This window comes from Lissotriton vulgaris, chromosome 3_1, assembly GCF_964263255.1.
Source record: "Lissotriton vulgaris chromosome 3_1, aLisVul1.2, whole genome shotgun sequence".
Lineage (NCBI taxonomy): Eukaryota > Metazoa > Chordata > Amphibia > Caudata > Salamandridae > Lissotriton > Lissotriton vulgaris.
The window spans coordinates 2,083,228,734-2,083,244,884 of record NC_141689.1 but is presented as its reverse complement, the minus strand read 5'-3'; the positions used below and the strand labels follow the sequence as shown (position 1 = coordinate 2,083,244,884).

Sequence of the window (16,151 nt, the reverse complement as noted above, 5' to 3'; positions counted from 1 at the left end):
AGTAAAATGATACAGTAAAATAGTGACATATACATCAAACCTCGTTTCAAACATCGTTTCCAACAATGACCTTTGCTTCCAGTGATTTGCACTTTCCGTATTAGTATATTTAAATACAAGATTAGTCACATTAGGTCACAAAAATAGTGGAAACATGCAATTTCTTACTCGATAAATATATCTTTTTTGACAACTACAGTTTTATTTATTTTATGAATCCTAATATCCTCTCCATTAGAGACTGCATCGTTTGCATTAAGCAAGTGTTTAAGTTAACTCATTGTGTTCAAAGTGTTCTCTTCCCTTTTCAACTATGTAGTTGTTCTTAATAATATTTTCTGTTTAAATTAGGTATTAGCCCCACCAAGTGGCCCTGTGTTTTTGGTCTTTTTTTAAAGGAAGTTATCATCGATCCCTTTGCAAAGCATGGAATGATATAAAACATCGCAAATGTAAGTCAATTCACATGTTTGTACTCAGAACTGAGACCACAATACATCATTTGTGATCAGTCTTAACTATGAGTTTCTTATTGAGAACTTATTTGTAAATGTTCTCTATGAAAATCAACTGTACCTATACCAATAATGAATCCTATATGACTGACTGTTCTTCTGTTTAGCTAAGTACTGCACTAACCTTGTACATATATCGGTCTATTATATGACGTTAAGTGACTAATTTTTATATCAGGACCTCGCAGGTAGATTAAGAGTTGTTACGAATTCTGTATTGTGTAACAATTAAATAGGTATACAGTTAGGTATGTGTAGTAAGTATGTAAAAGAATATATGCACTGTTTTATATATAACATTCTTTCCTATAATATTCTTTTCAGAGTTTCATCAACGACTCCTGAAGAAGGCAGTTCTTCTACTGCCGAAACGCGCGTCGAGTCCACTTAATAATTTTTCAATAATTGCAACTGTCATTTTAGAATCTTTTGTGTATAATTGTTACAATCATATTTACAACAAGGGGTGGTGAGGGACAGAGTCTCTGAATTAAGCAGAAAGCTCTCACCCAGTCAAGAGATCAGCGCTAGATCCAACACCGTTTTTTAGCTCACTGCACCATCCCAGTTTCAGAACCCGGCTGTATGCAAATTAGTCTGTTCCTGTCCCAGTGCATGATGGGAACATGGCAAACCAAACTACAAAAGCCAATTCTTACACTGGGAAGGAAACAAGCTCCCGGGGACCGGTTTCTGGCATTACAGCCGTCTTCGGCCCGGTTTGCTTGAATCCTGATGGTGCAATGAGCAAGGGTCTCACATCTGAGAATACCCTTCCACGCTTAGGGTGGACAAAAATATTTACAACAAGGGGTGGTGAGGGACAGAGTCTCTGAATTAAGCAGAAAGCTCTCACCCAGTCAAGAGATCAGGGCTAGATTCAACACCGTTTTTTAGCTCACTGCACCATCCCAGTTTCAGAACCCGGCTGTATGCAAATTAGTCTGTTCCTGTCCCAGTGCATGATGGGAACAGGGCAAACCAAACTACAAAAGCCAATTCTTACACTGGGAAGGAAACAAGCTCCCGGGGACCGGTTTCTGGCATTACAGCCGTCTTCGGCCCGGTTTGCTTGAATCCTGATGGTGCAATGAGCAAGGGTCTCACATCTGAGAATACCCTTCCACGCTTAGGGTGGACAAAAATATTTACAACAAGGGGTGGTGAGGGACAGAGTCTCTGAATTAAGCAGAAAGCTCTCACCCAGTCAAGAGATCAGGGCTAGATCCAACACCGTTTTTTAGCTCACTGCACCATCCCAGTTTCAGAACCCGGCTGTATGCAAATTAGTCTGTTCCTGCCCCAGTGCATGATGGGAACAGGGCAAACCAAACTACAAAAGCCAATTCTTACACTGGGAAGGAAACAAGCTCCCGGGGACCGGTTTCTGGCATTACAGCCGTCTTCCGCCCGGTTTGCTTGAATCCTGATGGTGCAATGAGCAAGGGTCTCACATCTGAGAATACCCTTCCACGCTTAGGGTGGACAAAAATATTTACAACAAGGGGTGGTGAGGGACAGAGTCTCTGAATTAAGCAGAAAGCTCTCACCCAGTCAAGAGATCAGGGCTAGATCCAACACCGTTTTTTAGCTCACTGCACCATCCCAGTTTCAGAACCCGGCTGTATGCAAATTAGTCTGTTCCTGTCCCAGTGCATGATGGGAACAGGGCAAACCAAACTACAAAAGCCAATTCTTACACTGGGAAGGAAACAAGCTCCTGGGGACCGGTTTCTGGCATTACAGCCGTCTTCGGCCCGGTTTGCTTGAATCCTGATGGTGCAATGAGCAAGGGTCTCACATCTGTCCCCGGTAGCTTGTCTCCTTTCTGGTGAAGAATTGGCTTGGTAGTTTAGTCTGCCCTGTTCCCATGATGCACTGGGCCAGGGACAGACTGATTTGCATATAGCCAGGTTCTGAGCTGGGATGGGGCAGTGAGATAAATAACGGTGATGGATCAAGCCCTGATCTTTGGACTGGGTAAGAGTGGTCTGTTTAACTCAGACACTCTGTTCATCACCACCCCCTTTGCTAAATCGTTTTTGGCCACTATAGGTGTGGCAGGGTATACTCAGACATGAGTCCCTTTCTCACTGCTCCATCAGGATTCAAGCAAGCCGGGCCGAAGAAGGCTGAAATGCCAGAAACCGGTCCCCGGTAGCTTGTCTCCTTTCTGGTGAAGAATTGGCTTGGTAGTTTAGTCTGCCCTGTTCCCATGATGCACTGGGCCAGGGACAGACTGATTTGCATATAGCCAGGTGCTGAGCTGGGATGGGGCAGTGAGATAAATAACGGTGATGGATCAAGCCCTGATCTTTGGACTGGGTAAGAGTGGTCTGTTTAACTCAGACACTCTGTTCATCACCACCCCCTTTGCTAAATCGTTTTTGGCCACTATAGGTGTGGCAGGGTATACTCAGACATGAGTCCCTTTCTCACTGCTCCATCAGGATTCAAGCAAGCCGGGCCGAAGAAGGCTGAAATGCCAGAAACCGGTCCCCGGTAGCTTGTCTCCTTTCTGGTGAAGAATTGGCTTGGTAGTTTAGTCTGCCCTGTTCCCATGATGCACTGGGCCAGGTACAGACTGATTTGCATATAGCCAGGTTCTGAGCTGGGATGGGGCAGTGAGATAAATAACGGTGATGGATCAAGCCCTGATCTTTGGACTGGGTAAGAGTGGTCTGTTTAACTCAGACACTCTGTTCATCACCACCCCCTTTGCTAAATCGTTTTTGGCCACTATAGGTGTGGCAGGGTATACTCAGACATGAGTCCCTTTCTCACTGCTCCATCAGGATTCAAGCAAGCCGGGCCGAAGAAGGCTGAAATGCCAGAAACCGGTCCCCGGTAGCTTGTCTCCTTTCTGGTGAAGAATTGGCTTGGTAGTTTAGTCTGCCCTGTTCCCATGATGCACTGGGCCAGGGACAGACTGATTTGCATATAGCCAGGTTCTGAGCTGGGATGGGGCAGTGAGATAAATAACGGTGATGGATCAAGCCCTGATCTTTGGACTGGGTAAGAGTGGTCTGTTTAACTCAGACACTCTGTTCATCACCACCCCCTTTGCTAAATCGTTTTTGGCCACTATAGGTGTGGCAGGGTATACTCAGACATGAGTCCCTTTCTCACTGCTCCATCAGGATTCAAGCAAGCCGGGCCGAAGAAGGCTGAAATGCCAGAAACCGGTCCCCGGTAGCTTGTCTCCTTTCTGGTGAAGAATTGGCATGGTAGTTTAGTCTGCCCTGTTCCCATGATGCACTGGGCCAGGGACAGACTGATTTGCATATAGCCAGGTTCTGAGCTGGGATGGGGCAGTGAGATGAATAACGGTGATGGATCAAGCCCTGATCTTTGGACTGGGTAAGAGTGGTCTGTTTAACTCAGACACTCTGTTCATCACCACCCCCTTTGCTAAATCGTAATTGTTACAATCAGTCATGATCCACACTGTTACTATGATGTATTTGTTTTTTAATGAATGTGTTTGATGTATTTTTTTCAAGAATTGTATATGTCACTATTTTACTGTATCATATAGTTTGACTTATATTATTGAGTCTCTATATGATTTTTATCTATGTTTAATTAAATATATATATTTTTTAATATACACATTAGTTTTCGACAATTCTTTTTCTCCACTGGTCCTAGCGTTTATGGTCACTTATTCTGTGGATGGCCTAGGATTTTGTATTCACATTGGATCACTAATCTAACCTGCCTTTTATTAGAAATAATAGGTATCCGGATAGATTGGTAGAGGAGGTACTTTCACAGGCATTGAGAGTCTGTGCATGCTGAGAATCAACCACACAGCAGTCTGACATACCATGAGGGCTGTCCAACTCGAGACCAAGACGTGATCCTTCACTCTCCCATCAGGTAATGGGGTTGGACCGCCCCTTGGGGGGATTCTTGGCTCTACACCTACACACACTCTAGGTACACTTTGAGTAGGGTTCACTTAGTAGGAGTACACCAGATTACTGCCTTGTTTATATGCCTGCATAATTGTTTAGCACCATGGTAGAAATACATTTACTATTCACTCTTTTGGTGCTTGTAATCACGCTTATCTGCTTCTGTCTACTAATCATTGCAACACACATATTTTGTGCAAGAATAACGTTGATTAAATAAATATTATTGAAAACGTCCCACTTTGTAGTCTCTGTATATTTCTCTGAGAATAAGTGAGCACGAGTGACTGAGCAAAAGGTTCTGTACTGTTTCCATAATTCCTGAGAAATCAGGATTGTCATGTTGAGTGGTTGCCAGAAACCATTCACTCACTGATAGGTTAGGGAGACTTACAGTGGCACTGTAAGCTAGATGGTCTATAGGCCAACTTATCCTGCGGGGATGGCTGGAATTAGTCTTGACACCAAGCCCCTAGTTTATGTTGTCCAAACAATGGGCAGGTCCTACGGATTGGTAGGAACTACACGACAATAGCTCCATTACCCATTTGACCCAAAAGAAGCTTGGCTTCAAATGGGTTGTATTCAAGCAGTTTTGTTATCCTGGTCAGATGACTAGCAAGGCTGTGGTAGAGCTGAAGATATTTGTTGAATTGGGCTTGAAGCAGGTGAAAGTGAGCTGATAGGTCCTGAAAAGTTTGCAAGTGTTCACTCTGCCATATGTTTTCCAGATTCTTAATGCCAATTTTGTCCCATTTTGCAAAACCTTCCAGTTGGGCGGTATGATATATCCATTTCTCCAGCTATCATGGAATTTGCTGTGTCAATTTTTTGTCCCAAATAATCAAGTGTAGGGCCAAGCACCAGTTTATTAAGACCACCCACGTAACCTCTAAAAGGCACTGAGGAATTGGACTGCCTTATAGCATACCCATCACATTAACCAGGCCCAGAAGGGAGAGTTCCATTTGGTATGCCAGATCGTCCGAACCCCCCTCAACCACTCATTTATAACTAGTATGTGCAGCCCAGTATTACAGGTAGACATCAACCATCCCCATCCCTCCATTGTACATTGATTGCCGACATTTAGCTAAGGCTGTGCATAGAGGGCGACCTGCCCACAAAACGGAGCAAATCATGAGGGCAAGGCTCCGATACCATTGGCTCGGAACCATCAGCGGGAAGTTTTGAAGGGTGTACAGGAAATATGGAAGTATCATTTTAAACAGGGCCAACCTGCCATGAATATGGAGTGGGAGCTGCACCCATTTTTGAAAATCCTTTTTCATCTTATCTACCAGGAGGGGGAGAGTGAGGCGCTATGTCAGTCCAGGTTCCCAGCAATTGTATATGCCCAAGTATTGAAAGCTCAGTCTTTTTATAGGGACACAAGTTTGCTAGGAAGTGACCTCACAATCTCCTTGGAATGGGGCCAGTAGGGACTTGCTCCACTTCACTCAGTGGTCAGCCACTTCCTCATATAAATCTAGGATTTGCAAACAGCAAAGCCCTGAGAAGTGTGGATAGGCCATGAAAACATTGACATTGTCAGCAAAAGTGCTACCTTGTCTTCCATGCTCCCATCACAGCTTCAACCCCGCACTTGGGCATCACATCTTATTAGCCTTGATAGGGGTTCTATAGATAGGGTGAAGAGAAGTGGGAGCAAGGGGCAGCCTCGTCAAGGCCTTCTGTGGATAGGAAATGAGCTTGAGACCATGCCATTTATTTGCAGTAAAGCAAATGTTCAGAGTATAGCAGCCTAACATAAAAAAGCAGATGGCCCTCTGGGCACCGATGGTTAGCGACCAAACAATCAGGTCTCACCTGGTGAATCCTAGGGTGTGAATCCAGCTGGCCAAGTCAGGGGGCCATCAAAGTCAGAAAATTAACTGGATTTTGGCAGATGACAGATGAGATCTTGGAGTGCTCTCCAATTGCTCCCACTTTCTTGGCTGCTCAGGGCACCCGCACTGCCTGGTAAAGACTTAAGTTGGTTACTGAGACATTTATCGAGACAGTGGATTTATCAGCCACTGTCTCCCAACTTCAAAAGTAGAGCTTTGACCCAAATGCATCTAAATAAAGTGGATCCCTGAAAATTGCCACAAAGATTGACCCAGTGATGATAAATGTAATTCAGTTTATGGACTTAAGTGACCATTGTTCTTAGGGTTATAAAATAAGATAAAGTTAATTATAAATTAAAGGAAGTCTTCTCACAATCTGTAGTCACAATATTATACATTTTGATGATCAAACAATTCCAATGCAGTAGCGCAGATCAGAATGTAAAGTGAATACAATCCTGGCTCCAGTAAAAGGATTCAATTGATCAACCTCTACCCTAGCAAAATCAGGGAAAAGGAGGTGACTTACTAAATTTAAGAGCATTCGGAACAAACCATCTTTTCCAATGCCATCAGTTGGGATTGGGGCCTACAAGAGGCACTGAATCTGCCTTAGCTATCATTGGGGAAGAGATACGTTTCTCCAGGATTTAAACAAGAAAACAGCTTTTATACTTGACCTTTCCACTTCCAAAGACACAGTGGACCACGTAATGTAGTTAGAAAGGTTGGCACAATGGGCAGGCATATTTAGAACTGCCCTGAATCCAATCATTTTTCATCAACTTCGGCCAAAAAAGTTGAACAGTGGAGTAGTCCACAAACACGATCCCCTTGCTCTGTACTTTGAGGTCATCTCTTTCTTGTCTCCTGTTCAACATCTACAAACATGCCCTGGCTCAGCTTGTTCAGCAGTGCCAAATTAACTCTCAAATTACCCTTTTGATACCCGACAACAGCTAATTCAACCTCCATTACCTTGTGCTTGGCCTACATCTACCACTGGATGAAGGAGAACTTCTTCTGCATGAATGGAGCCAAAACACAGATCTTTGACCCCAGACCTTGGACTTCATCGGGTGCACTTAAAGTAAAAAAGCTGAGAATATTTTTTTTAACTCAGAACTTTTGTTGACACCAGAGGTCAGTGCAGTGGTGAAGGGTGTCAATCTGCCACTCTCTCTGCTCCAGAGAATACTTCCACTACTCCAAAGTGAACACAAGGTGTTGCTAAAAAGAGCACCCATCATAGCATGTCTCGGCTACTGAAGTATCAGCTACTCTGGTCTGGTTATGAAGCTCTCTGTCAGACCACAAAGCACACAGAACCAGGTAGCTACACTATGCTTTTACCTCTGTAAGCACTTCCTTATCAAATCTCCTGTCAAAGAGCTCCAAAGGCTTTCAGTAAACACAAGGAATAAGTTCAAGCTCCTCTGCACCATTTTTGAAAGATGCATGGGCCTGGAATACATAGAAATTGTCACCACACTATTCCTCGTCATTCATTCTTTAGTAAAAATCTTCAAACCAATGTCCCTTCAAGTGGAAGAAAGACAGGGGTACATCTGTGGGAGTAAAAGGACCAAGACTGTGGAATGCTCTAAACCCAAACTTGAGATCTGAACCCAGACATATGTAGTTCAAATAAGTCTTAAAAAACTTTTTTTCGACATGCCTCCAACTAATTTCTGCAATGCCATCCAATAAAGGAGTAACCTTTGAAGAATATTGGGCACGGGTTCACGTCACCTGACTGAATTCGAACTTCCTCCTCATCGTGATTTTGCTGCCTCTTTTGTCATCCACTTTAATGCATTAAAGAAACCAAAATGCAAACATTCATAAATAAACAAGTTAAGCAGGCGTTGCATTGAAATGCAAGAGAAAATATTGAACATGCATTGGAAAAGCTAATAGATCTGGCTTTTCCAAGCTGGTGTGCTGATTATTTTTGGTTTATATTTTTATCACAAGCACATGCCACAAAATGTAACAAGTTGGAAAAGCGTAAAATCACAGCAACATTCCAAAATCTCCAATCTCATATTAAAACCAGACAATAAATAGATCACATTTCATCATCCATTTGTACACGATAAATATGATAAACAAGATATACAGAAAAAGATAAAATCTATAAAATATCAAGTCACGGTAACGTGTATCCCCTACCTGATTAACCTATGTAATTTCAATTAATTCTTTGGGAAGGGGACCTTCATAATTAGTTTGGTTCTGTATCCCACGCTTTACCCTGGGGACTACCCGCCTTTTAACTATTCCAAAAACATGCAGAGGTTACTAACCATTGATGTAAAATTTATATAAAATAACCTTTAAATTACCTAGTGTCGTTTATTTGCATGGTCACCCCATATCCCTCCCAGGTCAATCTAAATCCCTGCAGACACACTATCCTCTTGCAAATCTATAGGTCCTTTCCAGCTTAAGTAGCCACTGAACCAATGTAGGGATTTTCTGCGATCTCCAATTCTGTAATATTAAAAATCTGGCTACCGCTATGGCTAGGAAAACAAAACATTGTCTATATATGGAGAGCTGGCCAAATACATAGGAAAAAACAAAAAAGCCAATGGTGCACGTGGGAGAATATTTATTGACAGACATTTACTAATAAACCTAAACTCTTCCTCCCAAAAGTACCTCCCAAAAGTACCTCTAAAGCAGTCATTTGGTGCTGTAGGAAAACATTTATGGATCCTAAAGGGAGTATAATAGGCCACCCATCTAGAAATAAAGGACATTCTTTTAAAATTGGCAGCCTTTAAAACCCTGTGGCCAAGCTCACAAACTGGTAGCCATTCCTGGCTATTGAACGAGCAGTTGGTTTCCCGAGCAATTTTTGGGAGCAATGTTTTCACCAGGCTTCTATTCAGCTCCTGGCATAGTAGCCTGTACCAACTACCAATGAAAATATGCTGTTTAAACAAGATGGCTCTAAACGTGCAGTAAAAATAAAAAGTGTGGACATCAAGTAGATTTTCATAGAACAGTATTGGCACCCCCTAGCACATGGGTGTACCTAAAACAGGGATGAAAATATGATTCTTAATGGCGCAAAGAGAATTTACTATTGGCTTTGAATTGCTGTAACCTGAAGATATAGTTTAAACTCAAAACGATAACTGAAAACATACAAAAGGATAAGGAATTGAAAGAAACATTGGCAAGGAATAATATAGGTATACCAGCCCCTCCACTGAAGTCCACTTCTTTTTAGGATGTACACTTGTTATCAGGCACACTGCAGTCATTTTGTGCAAGAAGCCAGTGGCTGAAGTGGGCTGACCCATTGCACAATGCTGTATGCTGTGATGTGTGAATGACACATGAACAGACCAATAGGTAACAAGGGCTATCCCAAGAGTCCTCAATGTATGTCTATAAGCAAGTATTTTTTGATTTATTATTTATTTGATAAGATGAAGCTGGCAAGACGTTATATGAGGGTGGCAAGACATCTAAAGCTGTCTCTAGATTGTGACCTAAAAATATCACTCTGATACTTTTGTAGTGAACAAACATACCTAATGCGAGGTCAACCTTAAATCACACTGGATGATAATAATTTTGAAATGTATAAAGTGCATAGTTACTTGAAAAATGAATAGTCCCAGCGCTGTGTTGCAGATCCCATGTGCTACAGACTCATAGAAAATAACAGCTCTCTTCTCCCTAAACAGCCATGTTTATAAATTATTTCTAAAAAGTGCTTCCGAGGAGGCCTGTTGGATAGAAAAAAAAGTGAATTCCAAACCTTCAAAGCAAGGAAACCAAAAGAGCTGCCACCAAGGTGTACTCTTCTCGCTTTTGGAATACAATCCCTAATAGCCCCCAAGGATCTGAGATTCCTCCGAGGAGTATAGGATTGAATGAAAAGCTGCATATACCAAGGGCAACTATTTGTCAAGGCTTTGTAACAGTAGCACATAGCCTTGAATGCGATCCACCTCTTCACAGGAAGCCAGTGTAATTTAGTTAATGAAGATCCCATGGATAGCTTCTACAACTGTGGATGGTTGAAAGAAGACTCAGAAGACATGACTAAGCTGGTTCCTTTAAAAAAATCATGAGATTTAATGATAAGAACCACCCATCGGCCTTCAAGAGAGTACTAGTATATTTATAGTTGCGAATGTTCTACATCGTGGTCTCAAAAAGGGAAAGGCCATTCAAGGCCTAAACAGCTGCCAAATGCATGGCAAAAAAAGGTGCAACCCAAAGGTCTTTAGTCTGACAAGATGGGTTTTGTGACCTTTGCCCTATTACTTATGAAAGGGAAAAATGGCACCAACAGTTGGCCATTTCTGACACCGTGGTGGCCTGTCCATCCTCATCTACCACTGATTAGATCATTCTGGGGAATGTTACATGGTCAGCACTTGAACAGATGATGGAGTCAACTGGGCTGGGCATGGGTAGTATTAAGGGATGTGCTTTCCCAGAGATTGGCAGAGGCATATTCAGAACGTAAGCAATAAATGATGATGCAGCTAAGGGGCGAAGAAACCCCCTTTTATCTTGTACTAAGCAACATGCCATCAAGAAAAAATGCAGATGATGGGCCCTAATTGTAGAATCCTATTTAGTCTGAAGAACCACGGTCAGGAGGACCAGAGGTAGCAGAACTAGGAGAACCAAAACCAGGAAGAACAAGAAGACCAGGACCTGGAGGATGAGGACCAGCAGTGCTAAAGGACTAAGACCCTGACTAGTAAGATCCGGGACGACTGGGATTATGGAGACCACGACTGTTCAAACAGCTGAGTCCATCAGGACTATCATTAGAGGGAGTGGCATCAGAGGATTAGGATTAAGAGGAGCAAAAGGAGCAGGAGCAGGACCACACCTAGGATGTACATGAACAAAGCTATGGATAAGAGAACCACCAGCAAGAGGACAAAAACCAGGAGGACCAAGATAAGAAAACCAGTGGAAACCAGTGCCACAAGTAATAGGGCTAAAGAGACGAGAAGAGGAGGGCTAAGCCAGAAGGACTAGGAAAGTCCAGACAGGGATGGCCAGGAGAAACAGGATAAGGGGAACCAGGAAGATCAGGACCCAGAAGACCAGACATTCCAGGACCAGAGAGGACAAAAATGTGACCAGGGCCTGGCAGAGCAACAAAACCAGAAAGACCAGGGCTGTAAAGACCTGATGCCCTAGGACCAAGAAGACCAGGAAGACCAGAATCAAGAAGATCTGGAGGACCAGGACCTGAATGATAAGCAACAGGATTAGGAACATTCGTTTCAGGGCCAGATCTCAGAGAAGGAAGACCAGGTGGAGGATACTCAAGAGGATTGGTAAAAGTGCCAAGACTAGGAGGAGGAACAGTTGGAAATGGAGTAGGACCAGAAAGAAAAGAGGAGGATCATGGGGCTGGGTAATACAACAAGGACTATGAAGAGAAGGAGCAGTAGGAGGACCAGGAGTAGAAGGAATGGGAACAGTATCAAGAGTCAGAGAAGAGTCACGTAGGGGAGGACCAGGAGGGTGGATATGATGAGGAGCGATAAAGAACAGAAGGGAAGGTGGGACAGTACTGGGAGAACCAGATGAGGACGAGTACCCAGAGGAGTACAAAGGTCGTGTGTAGGTCGGGACCAACGCTGCAGAAGAGTATGACCAGGAGGAGGACCGGAAGGTGGAAGAGGAGTATCTAAACCAGTAGGATGTGGACCAAAGGAAAGACAAAGTGGCTGAAGAGGAGGACCAAATGAGGAGACTAAGGTCCAGGTGAACAAGGAATAGGGGGGTGATAATGATGATAAAGAGGAGGAGAAGGAGCAGAACAAAGAGGAGGACCAGGACACGTTCAAAACTCAGGGGAGACAATAAGAGGACCAGGAGGATTAGGAATGCAAGCAGGAGGAGTCAGACCAGGAGCAAGAACTAAGGGAAAAGATGGATCAGGAGGCAGAAAGGAAGTCAAAGGAGGAGGACCTGGCCAAGGGCTATCTGTGGGAACGGAAGGCCTAGAACCATGGAAGATAAGTATGTGAGGCCCAGAGTACCAGGGCCGAAGGACCAGGTGGGCCATGACCAGAGGGATCATTGGGACAAGGTAGACCAGGGACAGAATGACCAGAGCAGGAACAAAATGACCTGGAGAAGAACCAATACCCAGAAGCATCAGGGCTAAGAAAACCAGAAGGTACAGAAAGGTTGGGAGAATTATGTCTAGAAGGAGCAGAAGGACAGAACTAGATAGACTAATTCAATACCAGGAACATAAAGAAGGACCAGGAGGAGGACCAGAGGCCGGAACACAGGGAGGAAGAGGAGGTGGCCTAGACCAGGAGGTGGAGGATCTGGGCCAGTGGTGAAAGGCCACAGAGTATGAGGAGGTACAGTGCTAGGATAAGAATAAGGAGGTTTGGGACCCAGCTGTGGATCACGACCAGGAGGAGCATCAGGTGTAAAACCCAGAGGAGGCGGACCAAGAGTAGGAGAGAAAGGTAGAGGGAAGGCCTGGGAGAAAGAGAAGAACTGCCAGGAGGATAAGGAAGAGAGGATGCACCAGGGGATATGAGATCAGAAAGAGTATGATGGGGAGGAGGAGAAAGGCCTTGAGGAGGAGGATGGACCTGGGGACGAGGCGGGGGAAGACCAGGTGGAGAACTGCTGCACTATCACATGTTTCACTGTTACCCATTTCTTCAGAGTATGGTTTGTCAAAATAATGCATATTCTCACATTCATTGACTCCACCCCTCACGATGCTGCCTCTCATGACTCCATCCCATTTATGCTACTTCCCAAGTATGAGATCCCAGAGTTAATTTTTGTTCAGTTTCCAGCCCTGCTTGTATCACATCGCTCGATCCCCAATTTAAATGATTCCATCTGTGAAAAAAAACACAGGTCATATGGTAAAACTGAAATCAAAGTCGAATTAAAAGAAGTAAACTTAAAATAGACCTGTTCAGGGCTGAAAGAAATTGAGAACATATTGTGATTAAAATGTATGTTCGTTGTAAAATTAATGAACATGATTGATATGTAAATCTTAAATGCTGTGCAGCTCAATCAAGGCCATATTCACTAAATAACATTACTCCAGTTGCTAGGCAAAAAGAAACAGCCTAAAGCATGCATCACACAATATGAAGGGCATCGTTTACATTATTCCCAGAAAAACCTACCACCTAGGACATGTAATAATAGCACCAGCCAGAATGTTGTGCTATCCTTGCCCGAGATGTCTGTAATCAAACATAACTCCAAAATGCTCCAGGTGCAGGTGCAAGTAATTGTAAAAGCTCTTTGGTAGGCAGTCCTCGTTTTCCTGACATGCTACCATCGCTGGCATATTTCGTTTTACCTGAAATGTGATGGTCTCGTAGGTCAAGCCCATCAGTTATCCGAAAATTGTGATCTTCTCACATCTTTGCTGATGCATTACCTTCCGTCAAAAAGACTGTGCAAAAATTACACTCCTTTAAGTCTTTTTGACAGACGAAATTGCCCAACAGATGTCGTTGGTATATTGTGTGCCAGGCCAATTCTATTACATGCATATTATGTCTATTACATGCATATTATGTCATTCCTCTCCTGAGGTATTTTTGTGATGGGTGCGACTCCAAACAGATTGCACCTTGTACAGTCTGTGCCTCTGTCTCTTGGAAAAGTCGAAACCACTTTCGTCTTCTGGAATCGTACAGTTTCATGAATGTTTAATCATGGCCCCAGCACATTCTAGGATCTACTGCTCAGATCACGCCACCAAGTCAAATTTTGCAGTTGACAGCCCCTATTAAAAGATTGTAAATCCGATAGATGCTCACAGCGAAATGCAGTAATTAGATCGGTTCCTGTATATCAACACCAGCCCGGTTGAATTGGACAAACTGAGTTCTTTTCTCTTTGTTACCACGGAAATCATGATCTCGTCTTCTTTGCTGCCGAGGAAACTAGCACCTTCCACGTAAAACGGATGGCAATATCACATCCAACAAAAATATCATCGATAAGCATCAGGTAGTAACGAACCAACCTTAAGAACAGGTTGCCAGTCAATAACTAGGTGGGAGGGCCTTTGCCTTTTCATAATAATCCTCAATCATTTTACAACGACCATTGTACCCCCTACAACCAGATGCATACGTCTTCGACAAGCCCTGGCATAACGTATCCAAGTAATATCCTAGCCACTGAGGGGCAGATGTATCAAGAAACCATTTTGCACTTCTCTAATAGCGATTGTTAAGGAATCGCTATTTGAGAAGTGCAAAATGGTATGTATGTAGAATTTCGCTATTTTTTAGCGATTCCTTACAATTCCTTAATTGCGATTAGCAAATTGCTAATCGCAATTAAGGAATAATTTTCCCATTCATTTCTATGGGCCAGGAGGCCCATAGGAATGATTGTGCAGTAATTCTCAAATTGCGAATTCGCAATTTGCTAATCGCAATTTGAGAATTATTTCAAGGGTGCAGGGGTGTCTCAAAGACACCCTGCTGCACCCCTCAAATCTACATGTGTGTGCATGTGGCACACATACATGCCCTATGGGCATGTATGAGTGTCAAATGCCACCCTTACAAATGCCAATTAGGGCATTTTTGTAAAAAATCGCAATTTACCACCAACTACAAGTTGATGGTAAAATGCGATTTTTTTACACAAATTCGCACACCAAAAATGTGTCATACATATCATTTAAGGAATCGCAAAATTTGCGATTCCTTAAATGCTATGCAAAAGAAGGAATCGCAAATAATTGCGATTAAATAAATTGCGATTATTTCATACATGTGAAATATCGCAAAACGGCCGTTTGCGAGTCGCAAAGGCCGAAAATCTGCGATTTTCAGCCTTTGCGAGTCGCAAAAGCCTTGATACATCTGGCCCTGAGTGTTTTCATGGTGCTGGGTAAACTATCTCACAGGTTATGATTGGGACGAGGACACACAAGTGTTGTATAATATTTTTTTAAAAAGGGGCAGCAAGAATGGTAGGCATGCAGAGATCAAACAAATAGGTTTTGTGGGGCATTGGTGTTTTCTTCTACCACACATCATTAACTTGCAGTACATAAGGAAGGGTTCCTCGAAAAAAAAACTGCTGTATGTTACTCAGTATGAATAATAATTAACCTATGCCAACCAGACAGATGCTGAATACAAGCTGTTCTCTTTTCCACTGGAAACTCAAGCATCTCACGCAAGAAGAAACAAAAACACCTGTGCATGGGGATGCATCCCACTCAAAGGGCCTCATTATGAATTGCTTGGTAACAATAACTGTCAATCTCTCAGCTCTAGTGCACTTGAGAATCTGAGATCAGATAAAGAACTAACCTGCAGACAGTGGTTAGTGATACAGACTTTAGCATACAGACATGAACGCCAGTGACTACTAGCAGATGCCAAATACATGTAGATGAGGACCATGGACCCTAGACCTTCACTGACACTAGTGTGCGATTGGATCTTGGAAAGAGGCTGACTTTCTAGTTAATAAAGAACCAAAAACCCCAAACGTCTATACTTTCCCTAAAATTCCGAAAACTAAGGTTACCCCTCCAGGACGTCCTATATTTTTGGGCATAGGCATTATTTTAGAACCTCTTTCCCAATTCTGTGACTTTTGTTCTACACCTGATAGTCCAGGGTTCACCACTTATGAGAGGTACACCAAATACCTGTGGCAACAACGCTAATCCACCAGGTGGATTAGTCTTTTGAGAAGTTTTATTGAAGTCCAGCAGTGCTAGTTACACAGGTGTAAAAGGACCTAGAGGATCCTTGCAACTGTCACACTATTCAAACCATCAAATAAGAAATTCCATAACAGAACCCTAACATAACCCATAGCGGCACACTACA

General features: G+C 43.1%; 1 protein-coding gene across 3 annotated transcripts in view; it reads left to right on the top strand.

Moving 5' to 3' along the window:
• Positions 1-16,151, top strand: part of CRACD (capping protein inhibiting regulator of actin dynamics) — a 926,069-nt gene that overhangs the window by 551,096 nt on the left and 358,822 nt on the right. Inside the window, exon 2 of one of the 3 annotated variants that reach the window (XM_086962618.1) lies at positions 352-452. The exons of the other annotated variants lie outside the window; for them this stretch is intronic. The gene's annotated coding sequence lies outside the window, so the exon portion shown is untranslated. The remainder of the gene's footprint in view (positions 1-351; positions 453-16,151) is intronic. 3 annotated transcript variants of the gene reach the window in all.